Here is a 16,027-nt window from a genome sequence, read left to right on the forward strand (position 1 = left end):
AGTGAAGACCTATAATTACTACCAAGATTCTACCATTAACTTTTTACTATGCTTGCTTTATCACATATCTATCAGTCCATCCATCCGTACAGACATTATCTGTTTTTGTTGGATATATTTTAAAGTGAATTTCCTGCATGATTTTGAACATTTTCTTTATCCACTGATTCTGACGTCCTGATACTAGTTTAAAATTAATTCATATTTATTTTCTTGCAGACCACCTTTCTTTTTGGGGGTGGGAGGGTCTGCCTGACATGTTTTCACTAGCTTCTGATAATAAAGTCCCAGCAGTATTCATGCCTCTGCATTGAATCAGCCCCAAGGTCTAATCTACTTGTATTCTGTGACTTGACTATGTGAGTTGGTAACTTTGAATTTTCATTTAAGGTGATTCAAATTCTATTTTTGTCACATGCAATCAGAATCCTATGGACAGTTGACCATTGGACAACATGGGTTTGAAGTGCATGGGCTCACTTATATTCAGGGTTCCCCCCCCAGTAAATACCTGTGTTGTTTCTGATCTATGGTGGGGAGTCTGTGGATGCAGAGGACTGACTGTGTGTAGGGATCTTTGCCATTTTGTGTAGGGACCTTGAACATCCCCAGATTTTGGTATTTGTGAGGGGTCCTGGAACCGATCCCCCTTGGATACCAAGAGTAGTTAAGTTTTGGGGAAGTCAAAAGTTATACGTGAATTTTCAGTTGTGTGTGTGGGTGGTGGTGGTCAATGCCCTTAATCCCTGTGTCATTCAAGGGTCAATACAGAGAAATGAGGAGGGAGGCTTAACCCATCTTAGTTCACTTCAATTTTGACTGCATTCCCTTTAATTTTTATGACTTAAGGATGGAAGTTTGGACTTCATAATTTCATGTAAACTTTAGTCACTAGTCTATTGTGTTGCCACAAATTTCCAAAGATAAATATCAAGCTATTTAAGTGGTCTTATTAAAGTCTCTTTCAGTTTGAACTCTCTCCCTATCCACTCTCAGACAGAAAAACAGATACTGACCTGCTGATCATAATTTAAGTCATGGAAATGAATGAGATCACTTAGGGAAGGTGTATAAAGTGAGATAGAATAGGACTTAAAACAGAGCCGTAAGGAATACATTTTTTAAAGCATGGAGGCAAAAGAATTACTAAAAGATTTGTAGAAAACTAAAAATTATGTGTGGAAACCAAGATAAAAGGGTGTTTACTATTGAATTCTAAGAAAGAGTTAAACATGAGAAAAACTAAACAGTGTCCATTGGATTTGGATCTTGCCTCGAGTTGGAGGTGTCCATGTGTGGGTATGTAAGCTTCCTTGCAATATAGAATTTAGTCTAGAGTAGGAGGAGAGGGGTATAAGTTAGGAGCTGAAGGCTAGCTTTGTTCATACCACTACATCCTGGTGAAGGTAATACTGTCAAGGTAGGAGGATGGACTTTATTTCCTTTACTGGTTTGTTATCTTGAGTTAGAACTGGTAAATATGTAGACATACAGTATGTGAGCCTCTATTTATATTCTTGCTCTGGGCCCCACAGAAGCTAGGCCTAATTTTTACAAGTTTAGATTTTTATTCCTATGTACTAGTGGTCTACAGGTAAGCTGTTTCTAGCTTTAATTTGCAATTTTCCAAATTTCCCATAGATGTCTCTATCGGATCACTTAGGTTTCAGCTCAGTCAGCACCCCAGAGGTCATGACATTAGCCCTTCTTTAGCTCTCCACCCCTTCTCTTTCTATTCATTACTCAGTTTTATTTCTAGCCCTTTACCTACCTGACATTATCTTCTTTGATTATTTGCTGTCTCATTTATTTTCTGTCCTCCCACCTCCTCCACATTCCTGTCCATTGAATGTTAGTTCCACTGGGACATGGATCATAAGCATTGTGTTCACTGCTGTCCCCAGGGTTTGGAACAGCACCTGAAATTAGTAGCCACCGTAATTTTCTATAATGTAAATGAGTATCTGCATTTTAAAGTAAATGCTGTTTAATTTATTTCAGGTGTAAGGAATGGGTTAACCAAATATTTTCTGTAATGTCATTGAAGGAAGATTGAATAGTCAAATTGATATACAAGTAGCATACCAATTATTTATCATGGACATTTCTTAAGTATTTGAGAGTTTTGAAAATGTTTTGTTCTCCTGAGTAATTTCAATCTCTTCATTCTTAAAATTACTAATTTTTAGGATAGTTCTCTTTCAGGATTTTGCCAGGGTAAACTTTAGTTCTTCTTTCTAAACATGCACTACTATCTAATCCATTTTAATTGTTTTTTCATTGAAATTTAATAGTAAAATGGTATTGTGGCACTAATGATTACTTTCAGAAATATCTGATATTCTTACTAAAATACATGTACAATCAGACAGAATGTTTTTATTTTCTTAGTTTCTAAGGCAAACTGAAACATCACAATGTACTCAGTATCAGTTTTTAAAAGCAGAAACTTAGATGAGAACATACTTCAGGAACAAAAATAATCATGATAAACATAGTGTTCTTCACTAATTCCATTCCTGAGCGCTCCACCCTCACGTCCTAATCACCTCTCAAAGGCCCCACCTCCAAATACCCGACCAGGCTGGAGTTAAGATTTCAACATATGAGTTTGGAGTGGGGGAACACTCGTACACAGTGAGTTAGTAAGTTCACTTATTGAACTTACTCAGTGTACTCAGTAAGTTCATTTATTAGTTCTAGTACTACGTCTGTCTATTCTTTCAGATTTTCTATGTACACAGTAACATCATCTGTGAAGAAAGGGTTCTTTATAAAAAATAGGGTTCTTCACTACAAAAGCACATTCATTAAATGTTTTGTTTCAAAGAGTAATGTGTCAAATCAATGTTCTTACAATTGATGGTCTTTTTCAGACGAAATTCCAGAAACAGTTTGGCTTCATTTACAGGAATAAATAAGGGTGTTTCATTTCACACAGCCTCAGGGAATTACAAATTAAAACCTTCCACTAAAATGGATGCCATCTACTATTCATTATTTCGATAAACAAACCACTCCACTCTGCTGAAGTTGCAATCAGACTAAGAGATATATAGTGCTTGAAATCTACAAAGCTGAGAGGGCCTACTTTGCATTCTTATTCTTAAGCAGCCCATTTCACATCTTCCTCTGAGTTCTCCAGCACCCCACAGAGCTACTCTCAGTGGTATAAAGCTCCATTAAGTAAATAGAGGCTCTACATTTAGAAGCCATCTCTGGAAATTCAAAGTGTTCTGAGAGGGAAATTGCTACTATCACGATTAAGGTATTAATGAAAAGTTCTGTTAAATTTCTGTTGGGATGCTAATTTGAACTAAAAATTGTTAATCAGTTCAATTATATAACACACATAAAGTTCAACATATGGTACAGGAAAAGTATCAGGGTCTTTGCAGTTATGCCCAGAGGCATTCAGAACATTGAGGGAAATAGTCTAAACAGATCGTCAGATGGTATTTAGTGCTCATATATTTGAAGAAATAGAAGTATTAGAAGGCATTCAGGAAGTGAATTATGACAACTGTTCTTTAAGGGAATCTCCTACCTAAAGTGCAGAAGACAATATTAGCATAGGTTACTAAACCCATGCTGGTAGTTTTAGCTTGAATTGTTAAACAGGGAAATAATTGATAAATTTTAACATTTGAAGCCTAACTGTGATGTCACTGTTGAGGTAAATGAATTATGCTTTGTGAGTTATGCTATATTCCTATCATCATTAAAATATTTTGTATTGTTAATAGGGATGTGAGTCATCAATATTGTAAACTATTAAAATATCGATCTCTAAAGCTTAATGTGGAACTGAAATGAATGGGGCAGTGCTTAGAAAATATGTGTTGCTTAAAAATGTTAATGTGAATAAGTTCTATATAGAGGAGTCATCTATATAATTAGATGGCACAATGTGACCAGTTAGCCTCAGCCTACAGGTCAGTATTACTCTCTGAGATTCGGATCTAGTAGGTCTAAGATGTGACTGAGGCAGCCTTAGTTTCTATTTCACAGTCCAGTCAGAGCTTGGAGCCATTAATGTCACATATAGGCAGTGGCATGTATTTAATAAATAATTTTAATTCATTTTGACAAACTAAAAGCTATTGATACCATTTTAATCTTGGGCTCACTTTCCTGTTGTTTAAAAGAAGAAAGTTGATGTTAGTGATTCTGTTCTGATTTGTAATACATTTCTTTTGACTAAAGTTAATGAGGGTTTTTAGTAGGGTCCATGGGATAATTGACCTTGCTGAGGACAACTTGATCGTGGCCATAATCTTTGGTTATATAAATCCAGTAACTCAATTTTATTGGTTCACTCAAAGTAACGAGTGCATCGAGTGTAATGTTGTTATGCTGCACGGCATTGAGGAGAAATTGATAATTTGGGGAGGATGAAAAATAGTAAATATTATCATTCAGTTTGTGTTAGGGTTTTAAATCTTTAAATTTCTTTAGAGAAATTAAATACTTCTGGTTTCCTTCATAAATGACAGTTGCTTAAGATATGTCATTATCATGAGCCAAACTGAATGGAATTCATAGCCTAAAGGGAAATTTCATTCTCAAATCAAATTAAGCAATTCTTGATCAATCTAAATGAGAGTAAGTTTTAAACCCCTAATACATCCAGATAATTCAAAAATTAATCAATATAAGCCATCTTCATTAAAAGATAATCAATAGTGTATGGAATTGACACATGGTACTTATTAAACTATCAAAATGGAGTCATCTTTGGTTTCAGTTTCTTATAATATTGCTTGCCTTAACTTTCCTGCTCAGAATTGATTTCTACTTTTTTTAAAGGACTCATTATCAATTTTAATAACCCTCATATTGACCCCTTTGGAAAACAAAGAACACATTATTTCCTGTGTGTCTAGCTTAATTTGTAAAGGAAAATAGGTATCAGAAATGATAATTCATCTCCAATTGAAGCATATTGAACGGGCATACCAGACAATTTCTGAAAGCAACACAATTTAGCTGCAGGATCTTAATAAGATGTAAAATCTGTATTCAAAATTTAGCTGTGAAATGCCATTGGATCTTGAGAAATAATGTGGGACATTTTAGGACATATAGAGAACAAGAAGTTAAATAACCGTACTTCCTTCAAGATGTTTTATTAACATGCTTTTTTAGTTTAGATTTTTAATTTATTATATAATTGTGTTTGCCTTAGGGGGAAATTGTTAAGGTTTAATCTGTTATTTTATTCTTGATTCTTTATGGCTAAAATAGAGTAAATGACTGTCTCTTACAGAAGAAAAAGTCCTGGATCAAAGTTATCCCCTGTTGTCAAAAGTGAATTAAAATTTAGAGGTCAGTGAAAGTTGGCTGCTACGACTGTGTGTGGTGTTCTGGTATATCTGTTCCTGAATGGCTCAGTCATAAATTATTTATTCACTACTTCATCAAGCAACAGTGATTTACTGAGTGTAGACAGTGGTAGCCACTAACTATAGTGCCCTTAAAGGCTATTTAGCCTGGTGCTAAGAAGTTGTAGTTGATCAATCTAAATGAGAATTAAGTTTGACACCTCCCTATATATCCAGATAATTCAAAATGTAACCAATATTAGCCATATTCATGAAAGGAAAAACAATAGCATATTTGAATTGATACATGGTACTTACTAAAAGGACAAAAATGAAGCCATTTTCTTTTCATATTCTCTCTTTTTTACTGTAGGGCCTCTTCTGCTATATACCAATTGCTGCTACTTCCCTGATACAGCAGACACTATGAGTGTCTCCCCCATATGCCCTCAGATTTCTTACTATTTTCCATACATGCTAACTTCATTTCTAATGGCCAGCAACTATCTCTTTGTTGGGGCCTAACGTTGGGTTTCAAAACCTACTTTGTCCACATATTTGGGTAGGCTGAAAGTGTGTGGGAATTAATGTGCCTCATGTGATGGCGCTTAACCCAGAGACCTCTGCAGAGGTGTCCAGCCTTTTGGTGTCTCTGCTCCATTCTGGAAGAAGAAGAGTTGTCTTGGGCCACATATTAAATACACTGCGACATGTAATCATACACACACACATACACAAAAGTCTCATAATGTTTTAAGTAAATTTATGATTTTGTGTTGGGCTGCACTCACAGCCATCCTTGGCTGCATACATCCTGTGGGCCACAGGTTGGACACCCCTGGTAGAGGTATAAATACCCAGGTTCTTCACTTCTTTGCTGGAATAACTATAGAGGTTTCCCAAGGTATCCACTGGGGTAGTTGCTTTAGTAATGCACCCTGTATTAGCTGCCTTTTCTTTTCTTTACTACCTGCCGTCTTGCTGTCAGAGTCACTGTTCCAAATAAACCAAGTACACTCAATCCTTGTCTCAGGATTTGTTTTTAGGGGGAACCCAACTAAGAACTTGGTTTTCTGCAAACAATCCAGGTAAAATTTCAGCTGTGGTAGTGCAACTCTATTAAATACATGTAGTGGGTAGGGGTTTTGCTCCTTTTTCGGGTCTGAAAAACTTACACACCCCAACATTAGAGTGGCAGATTATTACTAGGTATTATATTTAATTGTAGATTCACATATAAGTCCTGTATTGTATTAACTGGTTTCAAGAGCAAATAATCCACCAAATTGTTCACTTTAAATAATGGAAATAACAGGATAAAGTGATTATGTGTGCCATACTGTATCTGGACAAAACTTATTGGACATCTACTGTGTGCCAGGTACTATTCTAGGCTTTAATGATATAGTAATGAATAAGACTAACTATTGTTTACTTTTAACACTCTGCCCTCATGGAAGCTTAAAGTTTAACTTATTTTGTTTCCAGCTATGTTTATGTGATGTTCTTGCAAATGTAATATGGTATTCTTGAAGATGTTAATAGTTGAACCAAGATGGCGGCGTAGGTGGACACACTGCGCCTCCTTGCACAACTAGAACTGACGGAAAATCGAATGTCAAGGAAGTCCGACACCAAGTAAATAAAAAATAAACATTCATCCAGACCGGTAGGAGGGATGGAGACGGGCAGAGAAGACTCGAGTTGCCGTGGTGGGACTGAGTTGCCCTGGCGGGACCGAGACTGGCAGACTGTGGGACGAATGAGGCAGGCAGTCTGACCACTGGCAGACCCTGCAGCCCCACATTCACGTAGATAAACCAAGAGGGCCGGACTCAGAGTGGCGGAGAACGGGGCAGGCGGAGAGTGCGGGTAGCACACCGCAGCCCCACACTGGCACACAGATAAACCAGGACACAGATAAACCAGGACTAACGGAGGGGAGCGAAGCAGTCCACGTAACCCAGGGCTCCAGCTGGGGGGGGGGGGGGGATAAAGCCTCAAACCTCTGATTGTAAACGCCCCTGGGGGTTGGGGCGGCAGCAGGAGAGACTCCCAGCCTCACAGGAGGGGTCGTTGGAGAGACCCACAGGGGCCTAGAGTGTGCACAAGCCCATCCACTTGGGAACCAGCACCAGAGGGGCCCAATTTGATTGTGGGAAGCAGAGGGAGTGGCTGAAACCCAGTGGAGAGTGGAGCAGGCGCCATTGCTCCCTCTCAGCCCCTCCCCCACGTTCAGTGTCACAGTGCAGCATCACAGAGCTGCGACCAGCGTTACCCCACCCCAGGGAACACCTAAGGCTCTGCCCCTTAAAGTAACAGATGCGCCATGACAAAAAAAAAAAAAAAATGGCCCAAATGACAGAACACTTCAAAGCTCCAGAAAAAATACAACTAAGCGAGGAAGAGGTACCAACCTATCAGATGCACAGTTCAAAACGCTGGTTATTAAGATGCTCACAGAATTGGTTGAATTTGTTCGAAAAGTAGATGAAAAAATGAAGGCTATGCCAAGAGAAACAAAGGAAAATGTACAGGGAACCAAGAGTGATGCGAAGGAAACTGGGACTCAAATCAATGGTGTGGACCAGAAGGAAGAAAGAAACATCCAACCAGAAAAGAATGAAGAAACAAGAATTCGGAAAAATGAGGAGAGGCTTAGGAACCTCCAGGACATCTTGAAATGTTCCAACATCCGAATTATAGGGGTGGCAGAAGGAGAAGAGGAAGAACAAAAAATTGAAAACTTACTTGAACAAATAATGAAGGAGCACTTCCCTAATCTAGCAAAGGAAATAGATTTCCAGGAAGTCCAGGAAGCTCAGAGAGTCCCAAAGAAGCTGGACCCAAGGAGGAACACACCAAGGCACATCATAATTACATTACCCAAGCTTAAAAATAAGGAGAGAATCTTAGAAGCAGCAAGAGAAAAGGACACAGTTACCTACAAAGGGGTTCCCATAAGACTGTCAGCTGATTTCCCCAAAGAGACCTTCCAGGCAAGAAGGGGCTGGCAAGAAGTATTCCAAGTCATGAAAGGCAAGGGCCTACATCCAAGGTTACTGTATCCAGCAAAGCTATCATTTAGAATGGAAGGGAAGATAAAGTGCTTCTCAGATAAGGTCAGGTTAAAGGAGTTCATCATCACCAAGCCCTTATTATATGAGATGTTAAAGGGACTTATCTAAGAAAAAGAAGATAAAAAATATGAACAGTAAAAATGACAGCAAACTCACAGTTATAAACAACCACACCTAAAATCAAAACAAAAGAAAACTATGCAAACAACTAGAACAGAAACAGAACCACAGAAATGGAGATCACATGGAGGGTTATCAATAGGGGATTGGGAGGGGGAGAGAGGGGGGAAAGGTACAGAGAATAAATAGCATAAATGATAGGTGGAAAATAGACAGGGGGAGGGTAAGAATAGTGTAGGAAGTGTAGAGGCCAAAGAACTTATAAGTATGACCCATGGACATGAACTATAGGGGGTGAATGTGGGAGGGAGGGGGTGGGCAGGATGGAGTTTAGTAAAGGGGCAGAAAAGGGACAACTGTAATAGCATAATCAATAAATATATCAAAAAATGTTAATAGTTGTTAGTAGGTTATTAGTTATACTTAATGTGTTTAATTTTTACTCCCAGTATTTGTATTGCAAGACTCAGAGTTGTAATATTTTTGTCTGTTCTACTTTTTCATATTGATGTAGCTTACTGATTTTACATTTCTGATAGGTCTACTTATTCCTTTTTCTCTTCAGTTTTATACTTCTATTTTAAGAATTCTGTTTCAAGAATACTTTTTTGTTATTGTAGAATTTCAGGGTCTACTTTATTATTCCAGTAATATCTCATTGAGATTAGTATTTTTTGATGTTCTCATATTTGCTTCTGCCATATTTACACTTAAGATTTTTAGTTTTTGATTAAGTATAAAAATGCTCAAAACTGAATATATCCTTTTTTAAAAAAAGATTTTATTTATTTTTAGAGAGAGGGGAAGGGAGGAAGAAAGAGAGGGAGAGAAACATCAGTGTTCAAGAGATACATCAATTGGTTGCTTCTCACATGCCCCCAACTGAGGACCTGGCCTGCAACTCAGGCATGTGCCCTGAGTGGGAATGAAACTGGTGACCCTTCAGATTGCAGGCCTGCACTCAGCCCACTGAGGCACACCAGCCAGGGCCTGAATACATCTTTAATTAAGGAAATAAGTTGTCCAAATCACAAATAATTCCTTACTCTAAAGAATAGTATCTACCAGTTTGAAATAAGTACCACATTTAGCTTTTCACATTGTAGCAATTTTATGCTTAATTTATAAAATTTAAGTTAAAACTTTCTTAGAAATGCATAAAATTCTTATAAATGGTTTCTGCATTCCTGACATATGTCAGGGTAAACATTTATAAATTAAGAGCTAGTGTTTTTGTTTTTTTTTCATGTTCATGCATTGGACTGGAGTGTTCACTTAAAATTTGCATTCAGCTCACCTGGAGGAAACTTAGCAGAAAGTTTATATACATAGAATCTGTTATTTGGAGATTGGTGCTCATATAATATGTGTGTTCCTTTTAAAAAAACAATTGTTTATTAGTCATTCTCTGCTTTTAATATTCTTTGCACAAATGATTCTTATCAATCTGTAGTTGGCTTTTTATTTGTCCACCTCACATTCTCTTTTCCTTTTGGCAATAAGCATCTTAGTTTTCTTTAGAGATGACCCTTCTCTGTACTTGGGTTTCAGGTGAATTGACTATTCTCCTCTTCAGTGGTGGGAACACCAACTAGATGTGGCCACGAAGAATAGTACATCCCTTTGGCCACAGTGATTGGTTCAGGAGTGGATATGTAAACCAAGTCAGGGCAATCAGAACGGATAGACTTCAGCTAGCACTGTGGGGAAGAGGTATTCTCTTTCTGCTAGGGTTGCTATACTGTTAGTCTTCATACCTGGATCCACTAATAGCTTTTTTTTTTCACAATTTAGGAAGAGCTTGATTGAGAACAAAGCTTATAATGGGAATTGTAGCATGGATGGAGGGAGCTAGCATCCTAAGACAATGCCTAAGCATCTATGTCCAGTGGTGCCTACATATCCACCCCCAGACTCTTAAATGAACCAATGAGTTCTAACTCTTCCACCTACACTCTCCCACTACCCCTTCACAGTTTGCTTTTTTTTTCTCACTTGCTATTGTAGGTTTCCTAATATTATGTAGTCTATATGAAACCATTGCTCTCCCTTTCCTAGTAAGACTTTTGTAATCAAAACACCAAATAAATAGGTTCTGGCCAAGATGGAGGTATAGGTAGAAATGCTTCACTTCCTGAAACAACCAAAAGAAGGATAAAAAACAATTTAAAAACAATAAACAACCAGGAGAGCCAGGAAATCAAACTACATGGAACTCTGACAACCAAGGAGTTAAAGAAACATTCACCCAGACTGGTAGGAGGGGCCGGGATGGGAGACAGGCAGCTGAGTGGAGAGGAAGTACAGCAAGATGGCCGACCATGTGGGTAAGGCAAGGCTGGCTGAATGGGAAACTAAAGTCTCAAAGCTAGCTGTAAACTACTGCAGGGGCTGTGATGGTGGGAGAAACTCCCAGTCTTACAGGAGAGTTTGTTGGAAAGTGGGGCTAGAGTAGAGCAAGTGAGTGGCATTGTTTCCTCTCTGGCCCCACCCCACAGGCAGCACCACAACGCAGCAGAGAGGGTTGCCCCACCCTGGCGAATACCTAAGTCTCCCCCTTACAACATAACAGGTGTGCTGAGACAAAGAAATATGGCCCAAATGAAAGAAGAGATCAAAACTCCAGAAAAAGAGCTAAATGACGAGGAGATAGACAACCTATCTGATGCAGAGTTCAAGACACTGGTAATCAGGATGCTCACAGAGCTAATTGAGTTTGGTCACAAAATGAAGGAAGAAATGAAGGCTACCCAAAATGAAATAAAGCAAAATATACAGGGAACCAGTGGTGAAGGGGAGGAAAGTGGGACTCAAATCAACAATTTGGAGCAAATAAAAATCCAATCAGAACAGAATGAAGAAATAAGAATTCAGAAAAAATGAGGAGAGTCTTAGGAACCTATGGGACAACTCTAAGTGCTCTAACATCTGAACCATAGGGCTGCCAGAAGGAGAAGAGGAAGAGCAAGAAATTGAAAACATTTGAACAAATAATGAAGGAGAACTTCCCCAGTCTGGCAAAGGAAATAGACTTCCAGGAAGTCCTGGAAGCCCAGAGAGTCCCAAAGAAGTTGGAAAGGAGGAATACATCAAGGCACATCATAATTACATTCCCCAAGATTAAAGATAAGGAGAGAATGTTAAAAGCAGCAAGAGAAAAGGAGAGAATTACTATAAAGGAGTTCCCATAAGACTATCAGCTGATTTCTCAAAGGAAACCTTCCAGGCAAGAAGGAGCTGGAAAGAAGTATTTGAAGTTGTGAAAGGCAAGAACCTACATCCAAGATTACTGTATCCAGCAAAGCTATCATTTAGAATGGAAGGGCAGATAAAGTGCTTCCCAGATAAGGGACAGTTAAAGGAGTTCATCATTACTAAGCCCTTATAATATGAGATGTTAAAGGGACTTATTTAAGAAATAGAAGAAGATCAAAAACTATAAACAGTAAAATGACAACAAACTCATAACTATCAACAGCTGAACCTGAAAAATAAAAACAAAAACTAAGCAAACAACTAGAACAGCAATAGAACCAGAGAAATGGAGATCACATGGAGAGTTTTCAGTGGGGAGTGGTAGGGGAAGAATGGGGGGAAAGGTACAGGGAATGAGAAGCATAATTGGTAGGCATAAAATAGATGGGGAAATGTTAAGAATGGTTTAGGAAACACAAGCCAAAGAACTTCTATGTACAACCTATGGGCAGGAACTAAGGGGTGAGGGGAATGCTGAAGCTCAGGGATGGGGGTGGTACAGGGTGGAAGGGGGATAATGGGGAGAAAAAATTGGGAAAACTATAATAGCATAATCAAAATATACTTAAATAAAGGTTGAGTTCTCAAAAGATAAAAAACACCAACAATACCAAATAAGTAGCACTTTTGTTTTAAAAGCCTTTCTGCTCTTGGGGTATGTGCTAGAGAGTTAAACTTTTCTTTACTGTGAAGCAATAAGAATTGTCTGTCTATGGTGTAAAAACCATGGTTAGATGTGTAAGGGAGAGCAGGGCCATTGAAACTCCGAGTATGACCTAAATCTACAATCATATAGCAGGCCTATTGTCCTTAGAGATATACTGTTTATTTAACAAATGTTGCCAAGTCTCTACTATTTTAGGCAGTGAGCAATACAGATAAAAATTCCTGATGTTTGGAACTGACATTCTTGTATATTTCCAGAAGACTTGGTACCCTGAACTGGAGCCATTTCTGGAGCAGTGGACACCCAGGAAGGCTTCATTTCTCTGTCTAAGATCCAATGGTTTCCCATTTTACTTCAATAAAATTCAAAGGCTTTAACATGTTTACCAGGATTGCAAGGATCTGGCCCATGCTCAGTTGTCTGAAACCTTATCCAAGGACTTACACCCGCTTGCTGCTCCAGTCAAACAAACTTTTTTCCCTTTCATCTAACATTAAGCTGTCTCATAAACTTTTGTGTCTTATCCCCTTCATCTTGATTATTACTTCCACCTGACACCTCACATGGTCACAGCCTCAATGACACTTCTTCATAGAGATACTACCTCCCCACCCAGTCTAAAGAGGATCTTTTTAGTATTCTGACAAAGAAACCTATTTTCATAGTGTGTGAGTGTGTGTGTGTATGCACACACATACATACACACATATAATAAAATATATATGTTTTCAGTGTTTATTTACTACCTCTCCACCACTGTAGGCTCTTTAAGGTCAGAGATTATATATATTTTGTTCACCATCAAATTACTCAGTGGTTGACATAGTGCCTAGCACATTGTAGGAACTTAAGTATATTTGTTGAATAACTATGAGACTTGATCTCAGGCCCTTTAGATATAGCTTTTACTGTCTCAACCCTTTTTGGAGCCTCATGCCTTCTAAGTCAAGGGCCCTTTGTAGCCTTCTACTTTAGCTGCCTGTCCTGGGGTCATTCTGGTACAGCAGTCATCATCTATTTATGTGATAGTCTGGGCCTCAGACGCCAAACTGGGAGAGTGACCACAGAAACCTGATGAAATAACAGGAACCAAAATGGAAACCCCACCCTTAGAACTAGAATTTCCTAGAGCTGAAATTAAAAGGGGCTGGTTAATCCCAGAAGTCATTGGTCATCATAGAGCATTGAATCTCAGGCCTGACTGTGTGCAGAAGAGGCTCAGGCAGCCACACGGAAGCTAGTGACGAGATTGGGATCATGAGCAAGTGTGTCAACTTCTAAGCTTGTTGGTTTGGAGGGTAATTTTTGTGTCCGTCAGGAGTAGTTATACAGTGGACAGCTGTTTATGTTTCCATACTGACTGCCTAACACATAGAATGGCTGGATAACTGGGCAAAGAATGACCCTCCAGATGGAGAATCGATATAACGTGGGGTGCTGGGAGGTGCTGGGGGAGTCAGAGGCAGAAGTGAGAGAGCTGACATACTGATCTTGCCTATTCTCATCTGGTTCTGGTTCTTTGTTGGTTTTAGAGGGAGTGTAAACAGATTGAGTTGTAGCCTACTACAGTCCCTTTTAGACTTAAAATCTTAGATCCAAAGAACTTATCAATATTTTACTAATGAAAGTTTTCACACATATGGCAAATGAAATAATTTTACTATAAACATCCAAATATTTACCACCTAGATTCTCTTATATATTTTACTTTGTTTTATCACATCTCTAGTCTTCATCCGCCCATTAATGCATCCTCAGTTTTGATGTATTCACTGACGAAAGTAAACTGCAGACATATGTACATTTTCCCTAAATATTTCAGCATTTATATCATTAACAAGAATTCAATATTTTTTACATTTTTTCTTTTGAGGTAAATTTTACATATAATAAATGCACAACTCTTTATTATACTTCTGCTGAGTTTTGAAAAAAGAATACAACTATATAATTCAAAACCTATCAAGATACAGAACATTACCATCATCCTAGTAAGTTTCCTCATACCTTTTCCCTGTCAATTCTTACCCCAAACCCCAGAGGCCAGGCAGGGCTCTTCTTTTCATTTTTTTTCACCCCATCATTGTTTCAAGACATTGATTTACACCAGTTAGTGTCATTAATGAGTCCTCAAATAATCTTTCTCCAGTAATCTGTTCTCACGATTCAAATAGAAAAGAATGCTGTTTCCAAAATTTATTTTTTTATTTAATCTTTATTGTATTTTTCTGTTACCATTTAGTCCCCTTATACCCTCTACCCTCAGCAATCACCGCACTGTTGTCCATCAAGCAAAACTTGAAAGAGAGAGCTTGGCATAGTGTCCACTTCTTAATGGCTTTTCCCAGTTAGGGCCTAATGTTATGTTATTAATTCACATTTCCTTAGGGTGCATCAGGGCCAAGGGTGGCAGGGACACACTAACAGAAAGAACCCCAGAATTTTTCTGGTTATCCTCTCCACTCCATTTCTGTCCTCTTTTGCCCGTCAGCTACCCAGGCCCACTCTGAAGTCATTCTGGCCTCTTCTTACCAATGCTTTCAGGAAGTCTCCACATGTGTCATGTGAGCTTGCTAATAACATATGGCCAAAAATCACCCCTCTGTTGATAAAAGCTTGTTACCCTTACTTGGTATCTTATTGGTACTCCTAAAGTCTCTGCTAACCTAAAGATGAGTTATTTCCCAGGAGCATCCTTGGCCTCTTATAGAAGTAGACCTTTAGTGGCCAGCTTCATCTTGGTAATTGTTGCTACTTTAAAAAATGACATCTTTGAAACTAAATCATTGATAAGGGCCACACCTTTTTCCTAGGCCTTTTTCCTCCAATACAGTGGAAAATACTTTATATTTTATGTTGGACTTTAGCTTTCACACATTCTTTTTCATATATTAAAATGTACACTTTAATACATTAAACATTGACACATCCAAACTATCTTCTGTACAATGAATTTGAATTCTTTTAAACCACCTTACCAGCAATGATTTTGAAACAGTGCAGAATTGGCACTGACTGGCAGCCAAAAATTTAGCTTCAACTATCTTGGTTTTCTTCAAGTACAGTATTTATTTAATATTTGCATATTCTATTTTACCCTTATTTGAAAAATTAATTCACAATAGAAAAATGAAGGGGCCAGTAAGAAACAAAGGCCTAAGTATCTCAATGATGAATTTGGGATAAAGACTAAAATTATTAAATGAGCTGAAAGTAGTGATTTGTCAATCTCAAAGCTTCATTAGATTTAAGTGGTTTGTCTGTATATTGAGGTATATTTTTTTAAAAAGAAAGGACATGTGGGATGGTTTAGAAATATATCATCAAAGATTGGTTCTAAAAGGTAAGGTATAGCTCTTGCTGGGTGGCTCAGTTGGTTGGAACATAATCCCTGGCCAGGGCACATAACTGGGTTGTGGGTCCCATCCCTGGTTGGGTTGCCTATGGGAGGCAGCTGATAGATGTTTCTCTCTTTCTCTCTCCCTTTCTCTGTCTCTAAAATCAGTGAACATATCCTCAGGCAGGGATTTAAAAAAAAAAAAAAGGTAAAGTATAATGAGAGATTGTATGAGGTCTGTCCA

This window comes from Desmodus rotundus, chromosome 11, assembly GCF_022682495.2.
Source record: "Desmodus rotundus isolate HL8 chromosome 11, HLdesRot8A.1, whole genome shotgun sequence".
NCBI classification, from domain to species: Eukaryota; Metazoa; Chordata; class Mammalia; order Chiroptera; family Phyllostomidae; genus Desmodus; species Desmodus rotundus.